The sequence below is a fragment of the Amblyomma maculatum genome, unplaced genomic scaffold (genome assembly GCF_055883805.1).
Source record: "Amblyomma maculatum isolate TAMU_Amacu unplaced genomic scaffold, ASM5588380v1 scaffold_19, whole genome shotgun sequence".
Classification (NCBI taxonomy): Eukaryota; Metazoa; Arthropoda; class Arachnida; order Ixodida; family Ixodidae; genus Amblyomma; species Amblyomma maculatum.
In genome coordinates, this window is record NW_028146744.1 from 2,189,195 (window position 1) to 2,210,679 (window position 21,485).

The 21,485-nt window shown below is 45.4% G+C and overlaps 1 protein-coding gene and 1 non-coding gene across 2 annotated transcripts in view; both read right to left on the reverse strand.

The window, feature by feature from the left end:
• The window catches only part of LOC146171570 (cGMP-dependent protein kinase, isozyme 1-like), a 317,967-nt gene that overhangs the window by 234,393 nt on the left and 62,089 nt on the right, over nt 1-21,485 (reverse strand). The gene's annotated exons all lie outside the window — the stretch shown is intronic.
• TRNAL-CAA (transfer RNA leucine (anticodon CAA)) lies at nt 18,720-18,792 on the reverse strand. The gene has a single exon. It is a non-coding gene; the product is annotated as a tRNA-Leu (tRNA).

Here is a 21,485-nt window from a genome sequence, read left to right on the forward strand (position 1 = left end):
CGATTGAGTTTATGCGTTTTAAAAGCTAATAGTCGCATTTATTTCTGTAATGTTGGTTGATAAAGAGTGCCAGCCTTACAGTTTTGTTTATCTTGCATTGTTACTGAGGTTGCTGAAGTTCAATAAGTTGTTGTTACGGTCCGTTACTGCTCTGTACCAGGAGGTAAGTGAGGAAACTTGGCGCAAGCTCCCATTGCTACCCGAAACATAAGCTCACAGAATCTTTCTTAATCAAAATTTGAATGTTCAAAGAAGCGAGTGAGCATTCCCATGATATACACAGCGGACATTTCACCGCGCAAGAATTCGTCCATAGAGTTGACGAAAAGCATTTCAGTGAGCGGCAGAAGAAACAGCGCGCGCGTTTTAATCTGCGCTTGTCACTTGTGAAGCTAACGATATTGTAACGAGTAGAATGTGGCAACCCCTGAACGAATCAGTTTCACACACTGCACTCAGCTTCGTCCTCTTTTTCCTCCGTTCCGAAAGGCACGCGGCATTACCCCCCCCCCCCCTCTTCGAAAGCGGTGACTCGACACACTGGGAGTGTTCTTAAACTAGAGGCACACAGGAGAAGCAAGGAACACAAAGCTGCACACGCGCAAAATATCACTCCCTCTCATAATACGGTTTCATCCGCACTACATGAACAGTTTCAGCATTTGAGCGCCGCCGTATTGAGGGTCGTTGATTCCGAGGAATAACTTCGTAGGTCACGTTACTAAGACGCCGAATGAGCTCGTATGGCCCAAAGTAACGGCGAATCAGCTTCTCGGAGAGTTCTCGACAGCGTGCTAATGTTCGCGTGACTCTTAAATGACCAGCCGAAGACTCATCGTGGCATGCGTGCAAGATTTCTGGCCGGAGGTCGGGCTGCACAACGAGAAGAAAGGTTTCCTTGTTGTGCTGAACGTTTCTCTTATATAACTAAAGTTGTCTATATATACAATGTAACGAGTATATAAGTTATGCAAGTTCTCTTATATATAAAGTGTAACAAGTAGAATGCGGCAATCACTCAACGGATCCATTTCAAACATTGCACTCAGCTTTCTCCTCTTTTTCCTCAGTTCCGAGAGGCACGCGGCAATATTATTGGTGGACGGATGGGAAAGATATGGTGGCTTCTTCATGAAGCAGCACGCGTCCAAAGAAAGGGAGGATCACGCGAAAGCCAGACGGTCTCAAATTACTCTAAATGTCCGCGTTGACACGGAAGTTTCACTGAAGTGAACTAGGCACGACCGGCGGTATGAATGGTGAGTTGTTTCAGGCAGCGCCTCCAGTGCTGTAGTAGTTTCAAATGACAGAGTCCGTGCACAGACAAAAAATAGAGCATTGCATGCATGTTGTGATGTGCTGCTCGAGTCGAGTAGTGCGCAAAAAAAAAACAAAAACAAAAAAAAACAATGGCTACAGTGCGCGGGGAAAACAAATATACGCCCTCACCAAGAGTGCGAATGACGGTATTCACTGCGCAAGAATTCGCTGCGTGGAATGCACGTCTTCACACTTGTTAAAAAATATTCCAAGTCATCCTCACAGTCAAATTTGTCTGATTCAAGGGAGCAGGCGAACGGTGCCGCTTCCGCCAGTGCTATGCGAAGGCGCTGTCAAGCTCCTGACTGTCCTCTGCTCTTGAGGAGGAATCCTATTCCCCGTTCAGTGACCGTTTAAATCTGACTGCTTCTGTGGCAGATTCAGTTTTTTTTTTTAAAACAGCAGCAATGCTGCAGCCGGTGCGCGTCATCGTATGTAAATGTCACCAACTTGGATAACTGAATCGGTGAAATGCTTTCTTGCCGAATGAGTGGCTCTAATACCTCAAAATAAGCTTGTACAGGCCCAGGCCGAGCTGAATAATAAATAAATAAAAAAATGAATGTAATGTTAACGCTCAATTGAAGTGCCTAGGAGAGCATCCTACAGTAGCCCTTCAACGCGCGTTATCCCACTTAGTTCGTCACGCGGGTGATTCCGAGTGGTGGCGCCACGGTATGTCCTCGCGCCCAATATTAAAACTTGCGTAGCTCCCAGATAAAGCAGATAAATTGTTACCGTTTTCAGTACAGCCCGTTGAGGTGGTGAACAGCCTATGCGTCACTAGCTACCATCTCACTCTCGCGGAACGAATGAGCAATAAGCATAAATATACCGAAGACAGCAAGTGTAATTCCCAGAGGGGAGTCTCCTGATTGTACGATACAATTCGCTACACTGACACATGTTGTCAGATATCTGGGCATAACGTTCAGAAGTAGATCAACATTGAACTCACATATTGCTACAGCGAGTGGAAGGGCCGCACGAGAAACATGAGTTCTTCGCAGAAAAAAACCCTCTTCATTTGGTACTGTAAAGGTTGGTGTAGGTACGCGGTAACCTGGTGCACACTGTCAAGCGTCAGCCTTCAGGAGGAGGGGTTTGCACTATGTACGTACGTACATAGTCAAAGGCAACTCTCGGCACTGAGATATTTGTGCGGTACAAGGCGAAAGGCACCGACAAATGCCGTTAGACTGACAGGCGTAAAAAGGTCGAACGACTGGAGAGTCGAGGTAGGAACACCCCGGCCCGTGTATGACAAAGGAGAGACATAAAAGTATTAGGGACGGCGTCCATTGCGTGATTTTTCGGCAATACTCTCGACGGGAAGGAGGTCGTTGACGTGGCAGATTTTAAGAGAACCAGGCAAACCAACACGACGGCCACTTATCGTAGTGCATGGCTCCAAGGAGTACGAAAAGGACCGTGGAAACGACTTGAATAGACTAAGCTGACGGGCTAGCTGGTTTTCCATATTATAATGCAGCAGCGCATGCTACACACAGAGAGAAGACACGGAAGCAGACACACGAGTAGTGAACTGCACCTTTATTTGAAAAGGGCGCCAACCACTACATATACACCTTCAAGCAGTGCAAAACGTGTGCAGCCACAAGCGAGATGAAATATTGAAAGGAGGCAGCGAACCAAGAGTGGAACAACAATCAGCCAAAATAACTTATTCCACTTGCCCTGTTTTTTGTGTAACAAGAGGTAAGCAGCATTCTGTACAGAAAAAAAAAACATCTCTTTAATAGTAGTAAAATCGAACAAGGGCGATAAAAAAATGATCGAGACGAAAACGTCCTCACACATGAGAGCCATTAATTAAAACAGCTATAAGATAAATATTCGTTGCAAAAGAAAATATGTAAAAATGAAGAGTAAGAAAAGAGACAATAGATGCGCAGATATGTAAAAGAAAATAAAAGGAAAAACCTCTGAAAAGACCAAACAGGAATGCGAGCTCTTCGTCTGAAAGGGAAATGGAAAGCGCACCCACTCTTGAGGTTAGAAATCTTTATTTCGCGAATCAGATGGTCGGGGCATTTCCTCAGAATGGTTCTTCATAGGGAAGCACTGTTCATGAGAACATTGTTCATTGGAACCCCAATTTTTGCGCTCATAGTTTTACAGTGCACTGGCAAGTTCCTGAGTCATGAACCAGTTAAGTCCCTTTGATATTTCATTTATATTTCGTTGATACATCGGCCTGTTTAGCCGATCTATCAAGGCGGTCAGAGTTATGTTTTCCTTTTAATTTCTTGCAAGTCTAATGTATGATGTTTTGTTAATGCGTTGTGTTCGGGCTTTGATTCTGATTTTGTTCGAAAACGTGAACCTACACTGAAATTTATACTGTGACAACTACTACCTTGTATGGGCCTCCAGACCCTTTTCAACCTGTCATAAAACAGCTTTTTTCGCCTGAGGGCGTTCAACTTCAAAATTTAAATAACTGAAATTCGATTGCATTCAATGCAAGTCTTCCCACACAAAAGAGAGATCGAGTAGAATACTCCCTCAGCACACATGATCAAGGGGCCTCTGTGCCACGTGGTGCAAACTATGTTCACGTTTTGAAGCGAATGCTTCACTACGCCAGCTTTTCGAGCCGTGGGCGTAGCCCCGGTTTTCACCTCCATGTGACACGACAGATGCCGTGCTTTTCCTATTTTATAAACGAATTTATAAATATAAATGGACTTTGATCGGCGGAACGGTGCCCCCTCAGTTCCGCCAAATCGTTTTCCGACGTCGGAAGGCTAGCACAGTCCCTCGCGTAGTGCCCCCTCAGGCCGCAGCGGAAGCAGGTCGTGCGGGTGTCGTTACGCCCGCGTCGGTTAGAGGCCACTGTAGGGACTGCCAATCGAGGAGTCTGCACAGAGACGGTGCGCGCGGCAGACGGTGGCAATCCCCACGTGGCCAACAACGTCAATTCCGCCTCGATGGCGAGCGCCATGGCGGTGCGGACGGACTCAGGACGCCCAGAACGGACCAAGCGCTGCACCTCAGGGAGTCGGATGGCGTCGACAAACACCTCGGTGCCGACGAGGGCCACGACGTTCTGAGGTGCCCCCGGCAGCGACTGCAGAACCAGGCGCTCAATGGCGGCAGCGAGGTCCTGGTATGTCTCCCCGGGCTCTTGACGGTGGGCTCACAGACGGTGGTACGGCGCACGGGGTTGACCTGAAGCACTGTAGTGGTCGGACAGGAGGCCCACCAGGACGGTGCAAGAGCCCTGCTGGTCGGGCGGCACGTTCTGCAGCAGCTCAGTTGCGCGGCCTCTCAGTTTGGAGACGAGCATCCATGCCTTCATTTGCTCGTCCCAGCCTCTCACCGTCGCAATACCTTCAAGTTGGATGTGGTAAGCATCCCACGAGATAGTGCCGTCAAACGTGGGTAATTCCACTACATCCAATGATGTACCCGCGCCGAGCACGTTATTGGAGGCTACGACAGCAGGCCCAGCGACGGCAGGGCTGGAGGCAGCGGTGGGGGTGACGTCTAAAGACTCATGACCTGTGTTCGGCTCGGCTGGCACAAGGCGACGAAAGTCGCGCTGGAGAGCTTCCATCTCCCCAGCCTGGGCAGTCAGAAGGGCCTCCCATGCGTCCATCCGCTGAGTAACTATATCCAGGAGGCGCGCAATACTGCCATCCAGCTGCTGCGAAGGACCGAGCCCCTCCGAGCATCTAGGTCTAGCTGCGCCAGCCGCTGCGTCGTCGGCGCCATCGCCTGGCGGCAGAGTCCTGTCGTCTGGTACGTCGGGTCCTTGACTTTTGGAGCGGGTGAGCGGCATGACCCCACTTCTGACACCAAAATGTTGTGGGACGCTGTGTCCGCCTAGAGATAGACACAGAAGAACGGAGGACACCAGGCACACATCACTTGCCCCGACGCTCTTCTTTTGTTCTCTAACCCTCGCGCTCGTCTCGCGCCTCTTCTTTTTTTGGCGCAGCGCTCCTCGGCGCGCGCCGTAACACTATATATATATATCCTGTAATATATATTTTATATATAAACCAAGCGAAGTTGTTAGTGTTATAACTAGCGTGAAACCGTCGAGTGCAGGACTTGATAACATCCATGCCAAATATATCAAACCCAATGCTCATATATCAACGACGCACTTACAAACATTGCCAATCTAATATTCAAAACTTGTTTTTCCTCGGGAAATAAAAATGAGCAAAATTGTACCTATTTGTACCTATGACAAATTTTCGACCAATTTCCATCCATCCATTTTTCACCGAGGCAATTGAATAGCTTATTTACTGTCAACTATCTAACTACCTCGAAAAGTTATCCAAAGTAATTTGGCTTCCGCTCCGACTACTCTACTAACTTCCCTTTAATTGCTTTCTTCGATAAATGCCAAAGACAAATTGTTAATGGCCATTACGTTGGCTCAGTTTTCATTGACTTCACTAACGCTTTTGATTTAATTAACCACAATATCCTCTTCCTAAAACGTTCTACGCTTGCTATTAATGACTCCACACTAGAACTCCTCCGGAGTTATTCATGCAATCGTAAAATAGCTATTAGCACATCAAGAATTTTACGAGATCGTAAAACAATAAACATGCGAGTGCCTCAAGGATCCATTTTAGGCCACTGCTTTCCTAATTTATATTAAACTTAATACGCTGTCTTGCCTCTTCTGAATGTTTCTTATACGCTAATGATATGACTATACTTAGTAACTCTTGCCTTGTGACTGTTATGTCTAAATAAAAGACGATCTTATTAACCTATCTATCTGGTGTAAAAATAACTGCTTAGTAATCAATTCTGAGAAAACACAATTCATGGTTTTTTGTTCGCACCCCTGCCGGCCGATTTTCGTCTTTGGGGGGACAACATCACGTTTTCTTAAAATTCCACCTTCATCTGGCTCTTCTTCGAAAAAAGAAAAACTGCTTATGGCATCAGGGTGCTCTTAAAGGCTCGACATTACTTCCATCTGTCAAAACTACGTATGTTATACTACGCTTTCCTACATAGTCATCTCAATTATTGCATTACGACTGGGGTCTAACACATCCTTAACACATTGCACCGCTACAATACGTACAAAACCAAGCTTTATTTATAATTACATACAGTCCTTCTTCTTAATCATCATCATCATCAGCCGGACTATACTCACTGCAGGGCGAAGGACTCTCCCATATTTCTCCAACTAAAATCCGGTTCTGTGCTAGACGCATAAACTTGACCCTTGCGAACTTCTTAACCTCATCCGCTCCCCTAAATTTCTACCGCCCCCTGCTACGCTTTCCTTCCCTTGGAATCCAGTTTATTACCCTAAGCGACCATCGGTTATCCTCTCTTCGCACTACATGTCCTGCCCATGCCCATTTCTTCTTTTTGATTTCCACTAGAATGTCAGTAACGTGAGATATTTCTCTGACCAACTCTGCACGCCTCCCATCTCTTAATGTTACCTCTACCAGGTTTCGTTCCATAGCCCTCTGAGTTGTCCTCAACATAAGTAGAACCCTTTTGGTTAGCCTCCACGTTTCAGCCCCTTAGGTGAGTACAGGTAAAATGCAACTGTTGTATACTTTCCTCTTGAGCGATACCGGTAAGCTGCTAGTCAGAATCTGCGAGTGCTTGCTAAATGCGCTCCATCCCAATCTTGTTCTTGTTATTTCCTTTTCATGGTCCGGATTGCGGTTACTACCTGTCCTAAGTAGACATATTCGCCTACTGTTTCCAGGGCTTCGCTACCAGTTCTAAACTGCTGTTTCTTCCCCAGGCTTTTGAACATTACCTTAGCCTTGTGCGTATTGATTTTCAAGCTTACCTTTCTACTTTTCCTGTCTAGGTCACCAATCAACCTTTGCAGTTCCTGCTGAGTTACTTAGCAAGGCAATGTCATCCGCAAATCTAAGATTACTGAGGTATTCTCCATCTGCCCTTATCCGTAACTGCTGCCATTCCAAATATCTGAATACTTCCTCTAAGCAAGCCGTGAATAGTACTGGGGAGATCGTGTCTCCTGCCTCACACCGTTCTTTATGGGAATTTTGTTATTTTCTTTATGCAGAACTATGGTTGCTGTGTAGCCACTATATATCTCTTCCAGCATTCTCACGTATGTCTCGTCTACCCACTGATTTCGCAATGCCTGCATCACCGCCGAGGTTTCAACTGAGTCAAATGCTTTTTCGTAATGAATGAATGCTATGTATAAGGGCTGGTTATATTCCAAACATTTTTCTATCACCTGGTTGACGGTATCGATATAATCGATAGTAGAGTACCGTTACCGAAACCCTGCTTGATCCTTTGCTTGATTGCAGTCAAAGGTTGCCCTAATTCTACTAGCGATTACCTTAGTAAATACCTTATACGTAACAGACAGTAAGCTGATTGGTCTGTAATTTTTAAGGTGCTTAGCGTCCCCTTTCTTATGAATGAGGAAAATGTTTGCGTTCTTCCATGGTTCCGTTACCGTCGATGACACCAGGCACTGCGTATACAGGGTGGCCAGTTTTTCTATTACGATCGCCCCGCCATCCTTCAACAAATCTATAGTTATCTGATCCTCTCCAGCTGCTTTCCCCCTTTTCATAGTTTCTATTGCTTTCCTAACCTCGTTCTTCGTCTCTGGTGGAACGTCTGACTGTTTTTCCCTACCGCCAATCGCATTACGGTCCTGACTACTTGACTACTGCTGAGATTAGTATAGAACTCCTCTGCTACTTTGTTTATTTTGTCCATATTCGTGATGACGTTGCCCGCCTTATCCCTCACCGCATACATCAGATTTTTGCCTGTGCCCACTTTCTTCACCGCTTCAAGGCTTTCACCCGCTCTTTGCAGCATGCACAACGTTCTCCATGTTATACTTCATTATATCGGCCATTTTGCGCCTAATAATCAGCTTAGATATCTCTGCAAATTTTATCTGCTCTGTTAGATTGGAAGCTTTCGTACTCGGCCGCTTCTTAATCAAATATTTCGTCTCTTTAGACAGCTTACCGGTATCCTCTCTAAATATCCTACTGATTACTTCTACAGCGCATTCAGTAATGATATCTCTTAAATTATTGTTCATTTCTTCTGGGGTATGTCTCCATCCTCGGTAAGAGCTGAATATTTATTAAGTAGAGAGATCCTGAACCGATCTGCCCTCCCCCTCACCGCTAATTCGTTGATGGACTTCTTTCTTACTAATCTGTTGCGTTCCTTCTTCAGATTTAGGCTAATTCGGGACCTCACCATCCTGTGGTCACTGCATCGCACTTTACAGGCTACCTCTACACCTTGCATAATGGCGGTAGTTGAACACCGTATGAAGTCAATTTCATTTTAGTCTCCCCATTAAGACGTTTCCATGCCCATTTCCGGTTCATCCGTTTGCTAAAGAAGGTATTCATGATTCTTAAGTTATTCCGCTCTGCAAACTAAACTAGTAACTCCTCCTTGCTATTCCTAGAATCAATGCCATAGTCACCGACTGCCTTGCCTCCTGCCTGTTTTTTCCCTACCTTGGCATTGAAGCCGACCATTAATACCATGTACTGCGTCCAGGAACCGAAAATGGACATGGAAAAGTCCTAACGGGGAGGCTAAAAATGAAATTGACTTCATACTGTGTTCAACCCCCGCCATTATGCAAGATGTAGAGGTAATCGGGAAAGTGCGATGCAGTGACCACAGGATGGTGAGGTCCCGAATTAGCCTAAATATGAAGAAGGAGCGCAACAGATTAGTAAGAAAGAAACCCATCACCGAATTAGCGGTGAGGGGGAGGGCAGAAAAGTTCAGGATCTCGGCACAGAATGCAAATTCAGCTCTAAGCGAGGACGAGGACATTACCCTAGAAGCAATGAACAATAATTTCAGAGATATCATTACTGAGTGCGCCGTAGAAGTAGGCGGTAGGATAGTTAGAGAGGATACCGGTAAGCTGTCTAAGGAGACGAAAGATTTGATTAAGAAACGCCGGAGTATGAAAGCTTCCAATCCAACAGACCAGATAGAATTGGCCGAGATATCAGAGCTAATCAATAAGCGCAAGATGGCCGATATAAATTGAGCATGCTGTAAAGAACGGGGGAAGCCTTAAAGCGGTAAAGAAGAAATTGGGCTTAGGCAAAAACTAGATGTATGCGATAAGGGACAAGGCGGGCAACGTCATCACGAATTTGGAGAAGATAGTCAAAGTAGCCGAGACGTTCTGTACAGATCTCTACAGTAGCCAATCTAGTCAGGAGCGTAATGAGATTGGCTTTAGGGAAAAACAGTCAGACGTTCCTCCAGTGACGAAGGACGAGGTCAAGAAAGCATGAGAAACTATGAAAAGGGGGAAATCAGCTGGAGAAGATCAGATAACTGCAGATTTGTTGAAGGACGGGGGATATCGTGCTAGAAAAAACGTGCCACCCTGTATACGCAGTGCCTGGTGTCATCGACGGTACCGGAACCATGGAAGAATGCAAACATTATCATCAATCATAAGCAAGGGGACTCTAAGGACCTTGAAAATTACAGACCAATCAGCTTACTGTCTGTTACGTATAAGGTATTTACTAAGGTAATCGCCAATAGAAACAGAACAACCTTATACTGCACTCAAGCAAAGAATCAAGCAGGCTTTCGGAAACGGTACTCTACTGTCGATCATATCCATACCATTAAGCAGGTGATGGAAAAATGCTCAGAATATAACCAGCCCTTGAGGACAACCCAGAGGGCTATGGAACGAAAAATGGTAGGGGTAACATTCAGAAATAGAAAGCGTGCAGAGTGGGTCAGAGAAATAACTCAAGTTACCGACATTCTAGTAGAAATTAAGAAGAAGAAATGGACATGGGCAGGACATGTAGTGCGAAGAGAGGATAACCGATGGTCGCCGAGGGTAACAAACTGGATTCCAAGGGAAGGAAAGCATAGCAGGGGGCGGCAGAAAGTTAGGTGGGCGGATGAGATTAAGAAGTTCGCAGGGGTCAAGTGGATGCAGCTAGCACAGAACCGGGTTAAGTGGATAAATATGGGAGAGGCCTTCGCCCTGCAGTGGGAATAATCAGGCTGATTATGATGATGATGATGATGATGATGATGATAACCAGCGCTTAAATATAGCATTAATGGATTACGAAAAAGCATTTGACTCAGTTGAAACCTCGGTGGTGATGAAGGCATTGCGAAACAGGGGGTAGACGAGCCGTACATGAAAGCGCTGGAATATATATATAGTGGTGCACACCAACCATAGTTCTGCATAAAGAAAGTAACAAAATTCCCATAAAAAAAGGATTTAAGGAGACACAATCTCCCCGGTACTATTCACAGCTTGCTTAGAGGACGTATTCAGAGACTTGGAATGGGAGCAGTTAGGGATAACAGTAGATGAAGAATACCTCAGTAATTTGCGATTTGCTGATGACGTTGCCTTGCTAAGCAACTCAGGGGATGAACTGCAAATAATGATTGATGACCTAAGCAGGAAAAGTAGAAAGGTAGGCTTAAAAATGAATATGCAGAAGTCTAAGGTAATGTTCAACAGCCTCGGGAAGGAACAGCAGTTTACGTTAGGTAGCGAAGCAGTAGGCGAATACATATGCTTAGGACAGGTAGTAACTGCAGATCCGGACCATGAAAATGAAATAACATGAAGAATAAGATTGGGATGGAGCGCATTTGGTAAGCACTCGCAGATTATGACTAGCAGCTTACCGGTATCGCTCAAGAGGAAAGTATACAGCAGTTGCATCTTAGCTGTACTCACCTATGGGGCTAAAACGTTGAGGCTAACCAAGAGGGTTCTACTTAATTTGAGGTCCACCCAGAACGCTATGGAACTAAAAATGGTAGGGGTAACATCATGAGATAGGAAGCGTGCAGAGTGGGTCAGAGAATTAACTCAAGTTACCGACATTCTAGCGGAAATTAAGAAGAAGAAATGGACATGGGTAGGGCATGTAGTTCGATGAGAGGATAATTGATGGTCTCTAGGAGTGACCAGTTGGATTCCGAAGGAAGGTAAGCGTAGCAGGGGGCAGCAGAAGATTATGTAGTTGGATGAGATTAAAAACTTCGCAGGGGTCAAGTGGATGCAGCTAGCTCAGGATCGGTTTAATTAAAAGAAAATGGGAGAGTCCTTTTCCCTGCAGTGGGTATTGTCTGGCTGATGATGATGTCAATAATTATGATGCTGATGATACTACATCGCTATGCATTTGATCTATTTAAAAGGTAAAAAATATTACACTACATCGTGGTTGGTTTTATCTGCTCAAAAGGTAAAAAAATATTACACTATTCGTTTTATCTACTCGAGATACTCGGGTTATGAGAGTGTTGCGGCATGCAACCTTTCGCTGGCATCCGGTCACTGTTACTGTTAAATAGTCAACGTGTTTCTGCACTGGGATTTAATTTATTTCATAGCAGAATGGAAACATAGGATCTTCGCACAAATAATTGAGAAATGTATCGAATACTTGTGACCTCGCTGTGGCATCTCTAAATGGTCACTTTTTCCTCTAACTATTGAACACTGTACACTACCGTTTGGATGTATCAATGTGGCCAGGTTTGTAAGGTTTGTTAAAAAAAATTAGTCTGTTCAGTTCGAATGAAACCTCTAAAAATGTCCCACCCTCTTGTCTGAGCATGGAAATGAAGCTGGGAGTAATTTAAAGGAACGAATAGAAATCGGTGCTTTTCTTCTCAAGTTTCTAGGCAGAAACATTGAAAATGAGAATAAAACATGTTTCTCTGACACTCACGTTTCTTTTTTTCATATTAGGACGACTTACCCAGTAGCACGCTTCCAGCCGCCTTACTCTTTGATGGACAGTACATTACCTTTTTTATTCGCCCGAGTTGGTCATGCCCTTTGTCTATCCTCATTAAAAACTTAGCGCCATGAAGGAAATAAAAAAAAATTAATTACGCCACAGGCGCGTGCTCTTGCTCTCCCGACCTAACCCAGAGCAAGGCTGAGCGTTGCCTGCCGCATATCCTCTCCCTCCTGTCCGGAGCTCTTCCGTCCATCATCTCGGTCGTTTGCCTTGTTCGGGATCGTGGGCGGCGTTAATCGGTTAATATTAACAGACGGCACTAATTGGCGCGAATCGTCGCGGCTTGGTGCTGTAATGTCGGCCAAATATCGCTGATCTCCATGAAGTAACATTTCTGCTGTGGCGGACACTGACATGGCAAAAGAAGACTGATTATCGCCGGTCGTTACGCGGGAACACGTTTCTTTCAAGACCGCTTCGACAAAAGGAATCAGGAGCGTTCCACTAATCGTACGGCACCAGTTAGAAAGGCTAACGCGGGCTTACATATATATATATATATATATATATATATATATATATATATATATATATATATATATATATATATATATATATATATATATATATATGTGGAGAGTACATTACATTCTTTATTCGCCCGAGTTGTTCATGCCCTTTGTCTATCCTCGTGTTCTCGTCTTGTCAAGGCCACTGACCACCTACCGCCCCCCCCCCCCCCCTTTGTTTTTTTTTCGCTTGCTTCCGACTTTTTTCTAAGCTAACACCTTCCCTTATCCACCTCCACCCCCCCTCTTTCATTTCCAGTTGCAGTGGCAACAATTGTGGCGATCCCTTTCTCCCTACCCCCACTCTTCCGCCGTCCTGGCCAGGAAGGGTGACAATAGCCCGCATTCTTTCCCAGCAGAGGCTATGCGTCCAGGCACCTGTGTCAGCGCAATTCGACAGGCCTGTCGAGCTCGGAGCTGCGCCTGGGATGGCACACCTGGACATCATCCTTCGCTACTGCATCTGTCTCTTTGGTCTGTCTCTCACATTTTGTTTTCCTACCCTGGTGTGGTCTGTGTCCAAACGCTTAAAAGCGGCAACACGATCCAAGAAGATTCACTCATGAGAAAGATCAGTCTCCGATCGAAACGTCGAGTGAAATGAAAAATAAAAAATGTTTCCTTTAATGAAGCGTATCTTCGCTATATACTCTTTCAGCAGTCTAGTACGTTATGTTCTCGCAACCTATATATATATATATATATATATATATATATATATATATATATATATATACGATATATGAAGGAAAGAAGCCAACAGTCGGCGAGGCCAAGGAAAGCGTTGGGGATGGTACTTTATGTCTTTTTTTTAATGTTTACTTGGGTAATCACAGAAATGAGTAATGTAATCTCTTTAGGGGAAAGATAATTAAACAGAAAGTAGAAGAAAAAGCAACGTGCCGATGTTGGGAACCGTACCCACGACCTACGAATATCGCATCCAGTGCTCTTCCAACCGAGCTACATCGGCCGCAGTCCCCCCTGCTACTTGCTTGGGTATTTATGTCGTCTGTATACGAACCTTGAGAGTGTTTACCATCGCCACCCTCAGCCATAGCGGCGGACGTGGAACGTCGTTTGTTACCGCCAGCGTCACGTAGAACGTGATCAAGAGCGAGGGCAAAAGCTGTGCTAGAACCCTCTTACGCTACCTATATCTTCAAGACTGCTAGAACCGAGACCTGCTACTTGCTCGGTTATTTATGTTGTCTGTATGCGAACCTTACGTGTTCACCAGCGCCACCCTAAGCCATAGCGGCGGACGTGGAACGTCCTTTGTTACCGTCAGCGTCACGTAGATCGTGATCAAGAGCAAAGCGAAAGCTGTGCTAGAACCCTCTTACGCTACCTATGGCTTCAAGACTGCCAGAACTGAGACCCACGTAAAGTACAAGCAGATCAATTAAGGGGAAATGAGGGTTCTCGTTATAATACATGAAGGAAAGAAGCCAAGAGTCGGCGAGGCCAAGGAATGCATTGGGGATGGTACTTTGTCTTTTTTTAATGTTTACTTGGATAATCACAGAAATTAGTAATGTAATCTGTTTAGGGGAAAGATAAATAAACACAAAGTAGAAGAAAAAAACAACGTGCCGATGGTGGGAACCGAGCCCACGACCTCCGAATATCGCGTCCGGTTCTCTTCCAACTGAGCTACATTGGCCGCTGCCCCCCCTGCTACTTGCTTGGATATTTATGTTGTCTGTATACGAACCTTGAGTGTGCTCACCAGCGCCATCCTCAGCCATAGCGGCGGACGTGGAACGTCATTTGTTATCGCCAGCGACACGTAGAACGTGATCAAGAGCGAGGGCGAAAGCTGTGCTAGAACCCTGTTATCCTTCCTATGACTTCAAGACTGCCAGAACCGAGACCCCCGTAAGCTACAAGCAGGTCAATTAAGGGGAAATAAGGGTTCTCGTTATAATACATGTAGGAAAGAAGCCAACAGTCGGCGAGGCCAAGGAAAGTGTTGGGGATGGTACTTTGTCTTTTTTTAAAATGTTTACTTGGATAATCACAGAAATTAGTAATGTAATCTGTTTAGGGGAAAGATAATTAAACACAAAGTAGAAGAAAAACAATGTGCCGATAGTGGGAACCGAAACCACGACCTCCGAATATCGCGTCCGGTGCTCTTCCAACTGAGCTACATCGGCCGCTGTCCCCCTTGCTACTTGCTTGGGTATTTATGTTGTCTGTATACGAACCTTGAGAGTGCTCACCAGCGCCATCCTCAGCCATAGCGGCGGATGTGGAACGTCATTTGTTATCGCCAGCGTCACGTAGAACGTGATCAAGAGCGAGGGCGAAAGCTGTGCTAGAACCCTCTTATCCTTCCTATGGCTTCAAGACTGCCAGAACCGAGACCCTCGTAAGCTACAAGCAGATCAATTAAGGGGAAATGAGGGTTCTCGTTATAATACATGAAGGAAAGAAGCCAACAGTCGGCGAGGCCAAGGAAAGCATTGGGGATGGTACTTTGTCTTTTTTGTAAATGTTTACTTGGATAATCACAGAAATTAGTAATGTAATCTGTTTAGGGGAAAGATAATTAAACACAAAGTAGAAGAAAAAACAACGTGCCGATGGTGGGAACCGAACCCACGACCTCCGAATATCGCGTCCCGTGCTCTTCCAACTGAGCTACATCGGCCGCTGTCCCCCCTGCTACTTGCTTGGGTATTTATGTTGTCTGTATACGAACCTCGAGAGTGTACCAGCGCCACCCTCAGCCATAGCGGCGGACGTGGAACGTCGTTTGTTACCGCCAGCGTCACGTAGAACGTGATCAAGAGCGAGGGCGAAAGCTGTGCTAGAACCTTCTTACGCTTCCTATATCTTCAAGACTGCTAGAACCGAGACCCTCGTAAGCTACAAGCAGATCAATTAAGAGGAAATGAGGGTTCTCGTTATAATACATGAAGGAAAGAAGCCAACAGTCGGCGAGGCCAAGGAAAGCGTTGGAGATGGTACTTTATGTCTTTTTTTAATGTTTACTTGGATACTCACAGAAATTAGTAAAGTAATCTGTTTAGGGGAAAGATAATTAAACACAAACTAGAAGAAAAAACAACGTGCCGATGGTGGCAACGAACCCACGACCTCCGAATATCGCGTCCGGTGCTCTTCCAACTGAGCTACATCCGCCGCTGTCCCACCTGCTACTTGCTTGGGTATTTATGTTGTCTGTATACGAACCTTGAGAGTGTTCACCAGCGCCACCCTCAGCCATAGCGGCGGACGTGGAACGTCCTTTGTTACCGCCAGCGTCACGTAGATCGTGATCAAGAGCAAAGCGAAAGCTGTGCTAGAACCCTCTTACGCTACCTATGGCTTCAAGACTGCCAGAACCGAGACCCTCGTAAGCTACAAGCAGATCAATTAAGGGGAAATGAGGGTTCTCGTTATAATACATGAAGGAAGGAAGCCAACAGTCGGCGAGGCCAAGGAAAGCGTTGGGGATGGTACTTTATGTCTTTTTTTAATGTTTACTTGGATAATCACCGAAATTAGTAATATAATCTGTTTAGGGGAAAGATAAACACAAAGTCGAAGAAAAAACAACGTGCCGATGGTGGGAACCTTGCCCACGACCTCCGAATATCGCGTCCGGTTCTCTTCCAAATGAGCTACATCGGCCGCTGTCCCCCCTGCTACTTGCTTGGGTATTTATGTTGTCTGTATACGAACCTTGAGAGTGTTTACCAGCGCCGTCCTCAGCCATAGCGGCGGACGTGGAACGTCCTTTGTTACCGCCAGCGTCACGTAGAACGTGATCAAGAGCGAGGGCGAAAGCTGTGCTAGAACCCTCTTACGCTACCTATGGCTTCAAGACTGCCAGAACCGAGACCCTCGTAAGCTACAAGCAGATCAATTAAGGGGAAATGAGGGTTCTCGTTATAATACATGAAGGAAAGAAGCCAACAGTCGGCGAGGCCAAGGAAAGCGTTGGGGATGGTACTTTGTCTTTTTTGTAAATGTTTACTTGGATAATCACAGAAATTAGTAATGTAATCTGTTTAGGAGAAAGATAATTAAACACAAAGTAGAAGAAAAACAATGTGCTGATGGTGGGAACCGTACCCACGACCTCCGAATATCGCGTCCGGTGCTCTTCCAACTGAGCTACATCGGCCGCTGTCTCCCCTGCTACTTGCTTGGGTATTTATGTTGTCTTTATACGAACGTTGAGAGTGTTCACCAGCGCCATCCTCAGCCATAGCGGCGGACGTGGAACGTCATTTGTTATCGCCAGCGTCACGTAGAACGTGATCAAGAGCGAGGGCGAAAGCTGTGCTAGAAACCTCTTATCCTTCCTATGGCTTCAAGACTGCCAGAACCGAGACCCTCGTAAGCTACAAGCAGATCAATTAAGGGGAAATGAGGGTTCTCGTTATAATACATGAAGGAAAGAAGCCAACAGTTGGCGATGCCAAGGAAAGCATTAGGGATGGTACTTTATGTCCTATTTTTTAATGTTTACTTGGATAATCACAGAAATTAGTAATGTAATCTGTTTAGGGGAAAGATAATTAAACACAAAGTAGAAGAAAAAACAACGTGCCGATGTTGGGAACCGTACCCACGACCTACTAATATTGCATCCAGTGCTCTTCCAACCGAGCTACATCGGCCGCTGTCCCCCCTGCTACTTGCTCGGTTATTTATGTCGTCTGTATACGAACCTTACGTGTTCACCAGCGCCACCCTAAGCCATAGCGGCGGACGTGGAACGTCCTTTGTTACCGCCAGCGTCACGTAGATCGTGATCAAGAGCAAAGCGAAAGCTGTGCTAGAACCCTCTTGCGCTACCTATGGCTTCAAGACTGCCAGAACCGAGACCCTCGTAAGCTACAAGCAGATCAATTAAGGGGAAATGAGGATTCTCGTTATAAGACATGATGGAAAGAAGCCAACAGTCGGCGATGCCAAGGAAAGCGTTGGGGATGGTACTTTATGTCTTTTTTTTAATGTTTACTTGGATAATCACAGAAATGAGTAATGTAATCTCTTTAGGGGAAAGATAATTAAACAGAAAGTAGAAGAAAAAGCAACGTGCCGATGTTGGGAACCGTACCCACGACCTACGAATATCGCATCCAGTGCTCTTCCAACCGAGCTACATCGGCCGCAGTCCCCCCTGCTACTTGCTTGGGTATTTATGTCGTCTGTATACGAACCTTGAGAGTGTTTACCATCGCCACCCTCAGCCATAGCGGTGGACGTGGAACGTCGTTTGTTACCGCCAGCGTCACGTAGAACGTGATCAAGAGCGAGGGCAAAAGCTGTGCTAGAACCCTCTTACGCTACCTATATCTTCAAGACTGCTAGAACCGAGACCCTCGTAAGCTACAAGCAGATCAATTAAGGGGAAATGAGGGTTCTCGTTATAATACATGAAGGAAAGAAGCCAACAGTCGGCGAGGCCAAGCAAAGCGTTGGAGATGGTATTTTATGTCTTTTTTTAATGTTTACTTGGATACTCACAGAAATTAGTAATGTAATCTGTTTAGGGGAAAGATAATTAAACACAAACTAGAAGAAAAAGCAACGCGCCGATGGTGGGAACCGAACCCACGACCTCCGAATATCGCGTCCGGTGCTCTTCCTACTGAGCTACACCGGCCGCTGTCACCCCTGCTACTTGCTTGGATATTTATGTTGTCTGTATACGAACCTTGAGAGTGTTCGCCAGCGCCACCCTCAGCCATAGTGGCAGACATGGAACTTCCTTTGTTACCGCCAGCGTCACGTAGAACGTGATCAAGAGCGAGGGCGAAAGTTGTGCTAGAACCCTCTTATGCTACCTATGGCTTCAAGACTGCCAGAACCGAGACCCTCGTAAGCTACCAGCATATCAATTAAGGGGAAATGAGGGTTCTCTTTATAATACATAAAGTAAAGAAGCCAACAGTCGGCGAGGGCAAGGAAAGCGTTGGGGATGGTACTTTGTCTTTTTTTTAATGTTTACTTGTATAATCGCAGAAATTAGTAATGTAATCTGTTTAGGGGAAATATAAATAAACATAAAGTAGAAGAAAAAACAGCGTGCCGATGGTGGGAACCGAACCCACGACCTCCGAATATTGTGTCCGGTGCTCTTCCAATTGAGCTACATCGGCCGCTGTCGCCCCTGCTACTTGCTTGGGTATTTATGTTGTCTGTATACGAACCTTGAGAGTGTTCACCAGCGCCACCCTCAGCCATGGCGGCGGACGTGGAACGTCCTTTGTTACCGCCAGCGTCACGTAGAGCGTGATCAAGAGCGAGGGCAAAAGCTGTGCTAGAACCCTTTTACGCTACCTATGGCTTCAAGACTGCCAGAACGAAGACGCTCGGAAGCTATAAGCAGATCAATTAAGGGGAAATGAGGGTTCTCGTTATAATACATGAAGGAAAGAAGCCAACAGTCGGCGAGGCCAAGGAAAGCGTTGGGGATGGTACTTTGTCTTTTTTTTAATGTTTACTTGGATAATCGCAGAAATTAGTAATGTAATCTGCTTAGGAGAAACATAAATAAACACAAAATAGAAGAAAAAACAACGTGCCGATGGTGGGAACCGAACCCACGACCTCCGAATATCGCGTCCGCGCTCTTCGAACTGAGCTACATCGGCCGCTGTCCCCCCTGCTTCTTGCTTGGGTATTTATGTTGTCTGTATACGAACCTTGAGAGTGTTCACCAGCGCCACCCTCAGTTAGTGCGGCGGACGTGGAACGTCCTTTGTTACCGCCAGCGTCACGTAGAACGTGATCAAGAGCGTTGGCGAAGGCTGTGCTAGAACCCTCTTACTCTACCTATGGCTTCAAGACTGCCAGAACCGAGACCCTCGTAAGCTACAAGCAGATCAATTAAGGGGAAATGAGGGTTCTCGTTAAATAATAATTAAGATATAGGGAGAAAAATGAGCATGATAGCTACTGCTACCACCCCGTTTCAAAAGGGACGCTCCTATATTCCATCCATCCATCCAAGGTTCGTATACAGACAACATAAATATCCAAGCAAGTAGCAGGGGGGACAGCGGCCGATGTAGCTCAGTTGGAAGAGCACCGGACGCGATATTCGGAGGTCGTGGGTTCGGTTCCCACCATCGGCACGTTGTTTTTCTTCTACTTTGTGTTTAATTATATTTCCCCTAAACAGATTACATTACTAATTTCTGTGATTATCCAAGTAAACATTAAAAAAAAGACATAAAGTACCATCCCCAACGCTTTCCTTGGCCTCGCCGACTGTTGGCATCTTTCCTTCATGTATTATAACGAGAACACTCATTTCCCCTCAATTGATCTGCTTATATATATATAAATATATATATATATATATCGTAAAATCTTCCAGGATCAAGAAATATGTGGAAGATGAGGTGGGGGTGCACAAACGAACACAACGGTTTACTTACGACGTTTCGGCTGGGGCCCGGCCTTCGTCAATTAATGCGCAAAGCAGCCGGTGCTTTCCGCTTTAATACATGCGCTATCGAAGCACATGTGCCAAGTAGTAACACTGGAGTAACAATAGAATAAAATGCGCGCACAACTACAAATAATGCATTGTCAAAGAGGTTGCATCATGTTGTAATGGTGCGTGTGGCGCTCATGCAGTACATTTTCGGCATGACATGCAGATACATAGCGAATTACAGGGCTGGAAAGCAACTCTGCTGGGTCTGATTTGATCGAGATCAAGTCTAGTGTCAATGACCTGGAATGGCGTAGTCGGTGTTTAAACCTAGAGTTTTATGGTGTTATTCAGAGTGAACAGGAAGACCTACTGGCTAAGATTAATGAAGTGGGTGCCGAGGTTTCTGTTGAACCACTATTGCAACAGGATGTCATGACCATGCATAGACTGCTCGCGAAAAAGGACAGAACTCCCATCATTCTTGTTCGATTTTCTCGTCAGGAGCTGAGGGACAAATGGTTCGCCAAAAGGAGCGCCTTCCATGATGTATACAGCTCTGTCTTTGTCAAAGTGAACATGACCAAGTATTCGCGAGACCTCCTTGGAATCGTAAAAGAACAGGCGAAACGATTTGGCTTCAAATTTGCTTGGCATGGCAATGGCAAAATATTGGTTAGAAGGAAGGAAAGGTACTCCGCCTTTGCCATTCGGTTAGAGAGTGACCTTGCTCTGCTAGCCCAATAACTCGTCGTAAAATGAAAACTAAATATGGAGTATCAGGAATTACTACTTCCCCATAAAGTAAACGGTTGCCTCGACCTAAATAATTTCTCTGCCTTACATATTGATGTCCGGTCTCTGCATAACAAGTTTGATGACTTCTCATATTTTTTTGAGAGTCTGCAGCACAATTTTGTTCAATTCTGCTAACTAAAACGTGGGCCGTATGCGATGCTGACTTAGTGAAATTTCCCGGCTATGATCCTGAATCGCCCCTCTCGTGGAGGGGGTGTTGCCATTTACGTAAAGAACAGTTGCCTTCATAGCGAAGTATTACCTGAGTTCTCTATGACTCCTGACTGTGAAATCCTCGCGCTGAAGACTGCGGACAAAGTGGTTTCTATCGTTTACAGGCCGCCGTCAGGTGACCCAGATAAGTTCTTAACACATCTCGACAAATTTCTTGATTTTGCCGCTGAAGTCCAATACTCTACTATTATTGGTGGCGACCTCAACATTAATACACTTGAACCTTCTAGTATAAATCGCCATTTGAATTACACAATTGCTTCCAATGGTTTTACAAATCTTATCACTACACCCACAAGGATATAACACCGACGTCAATCAGTAAAATTAACCTTTTTTATGGTAGACATTGTCTCCCCCGCCATTTCTGCTGGTGCT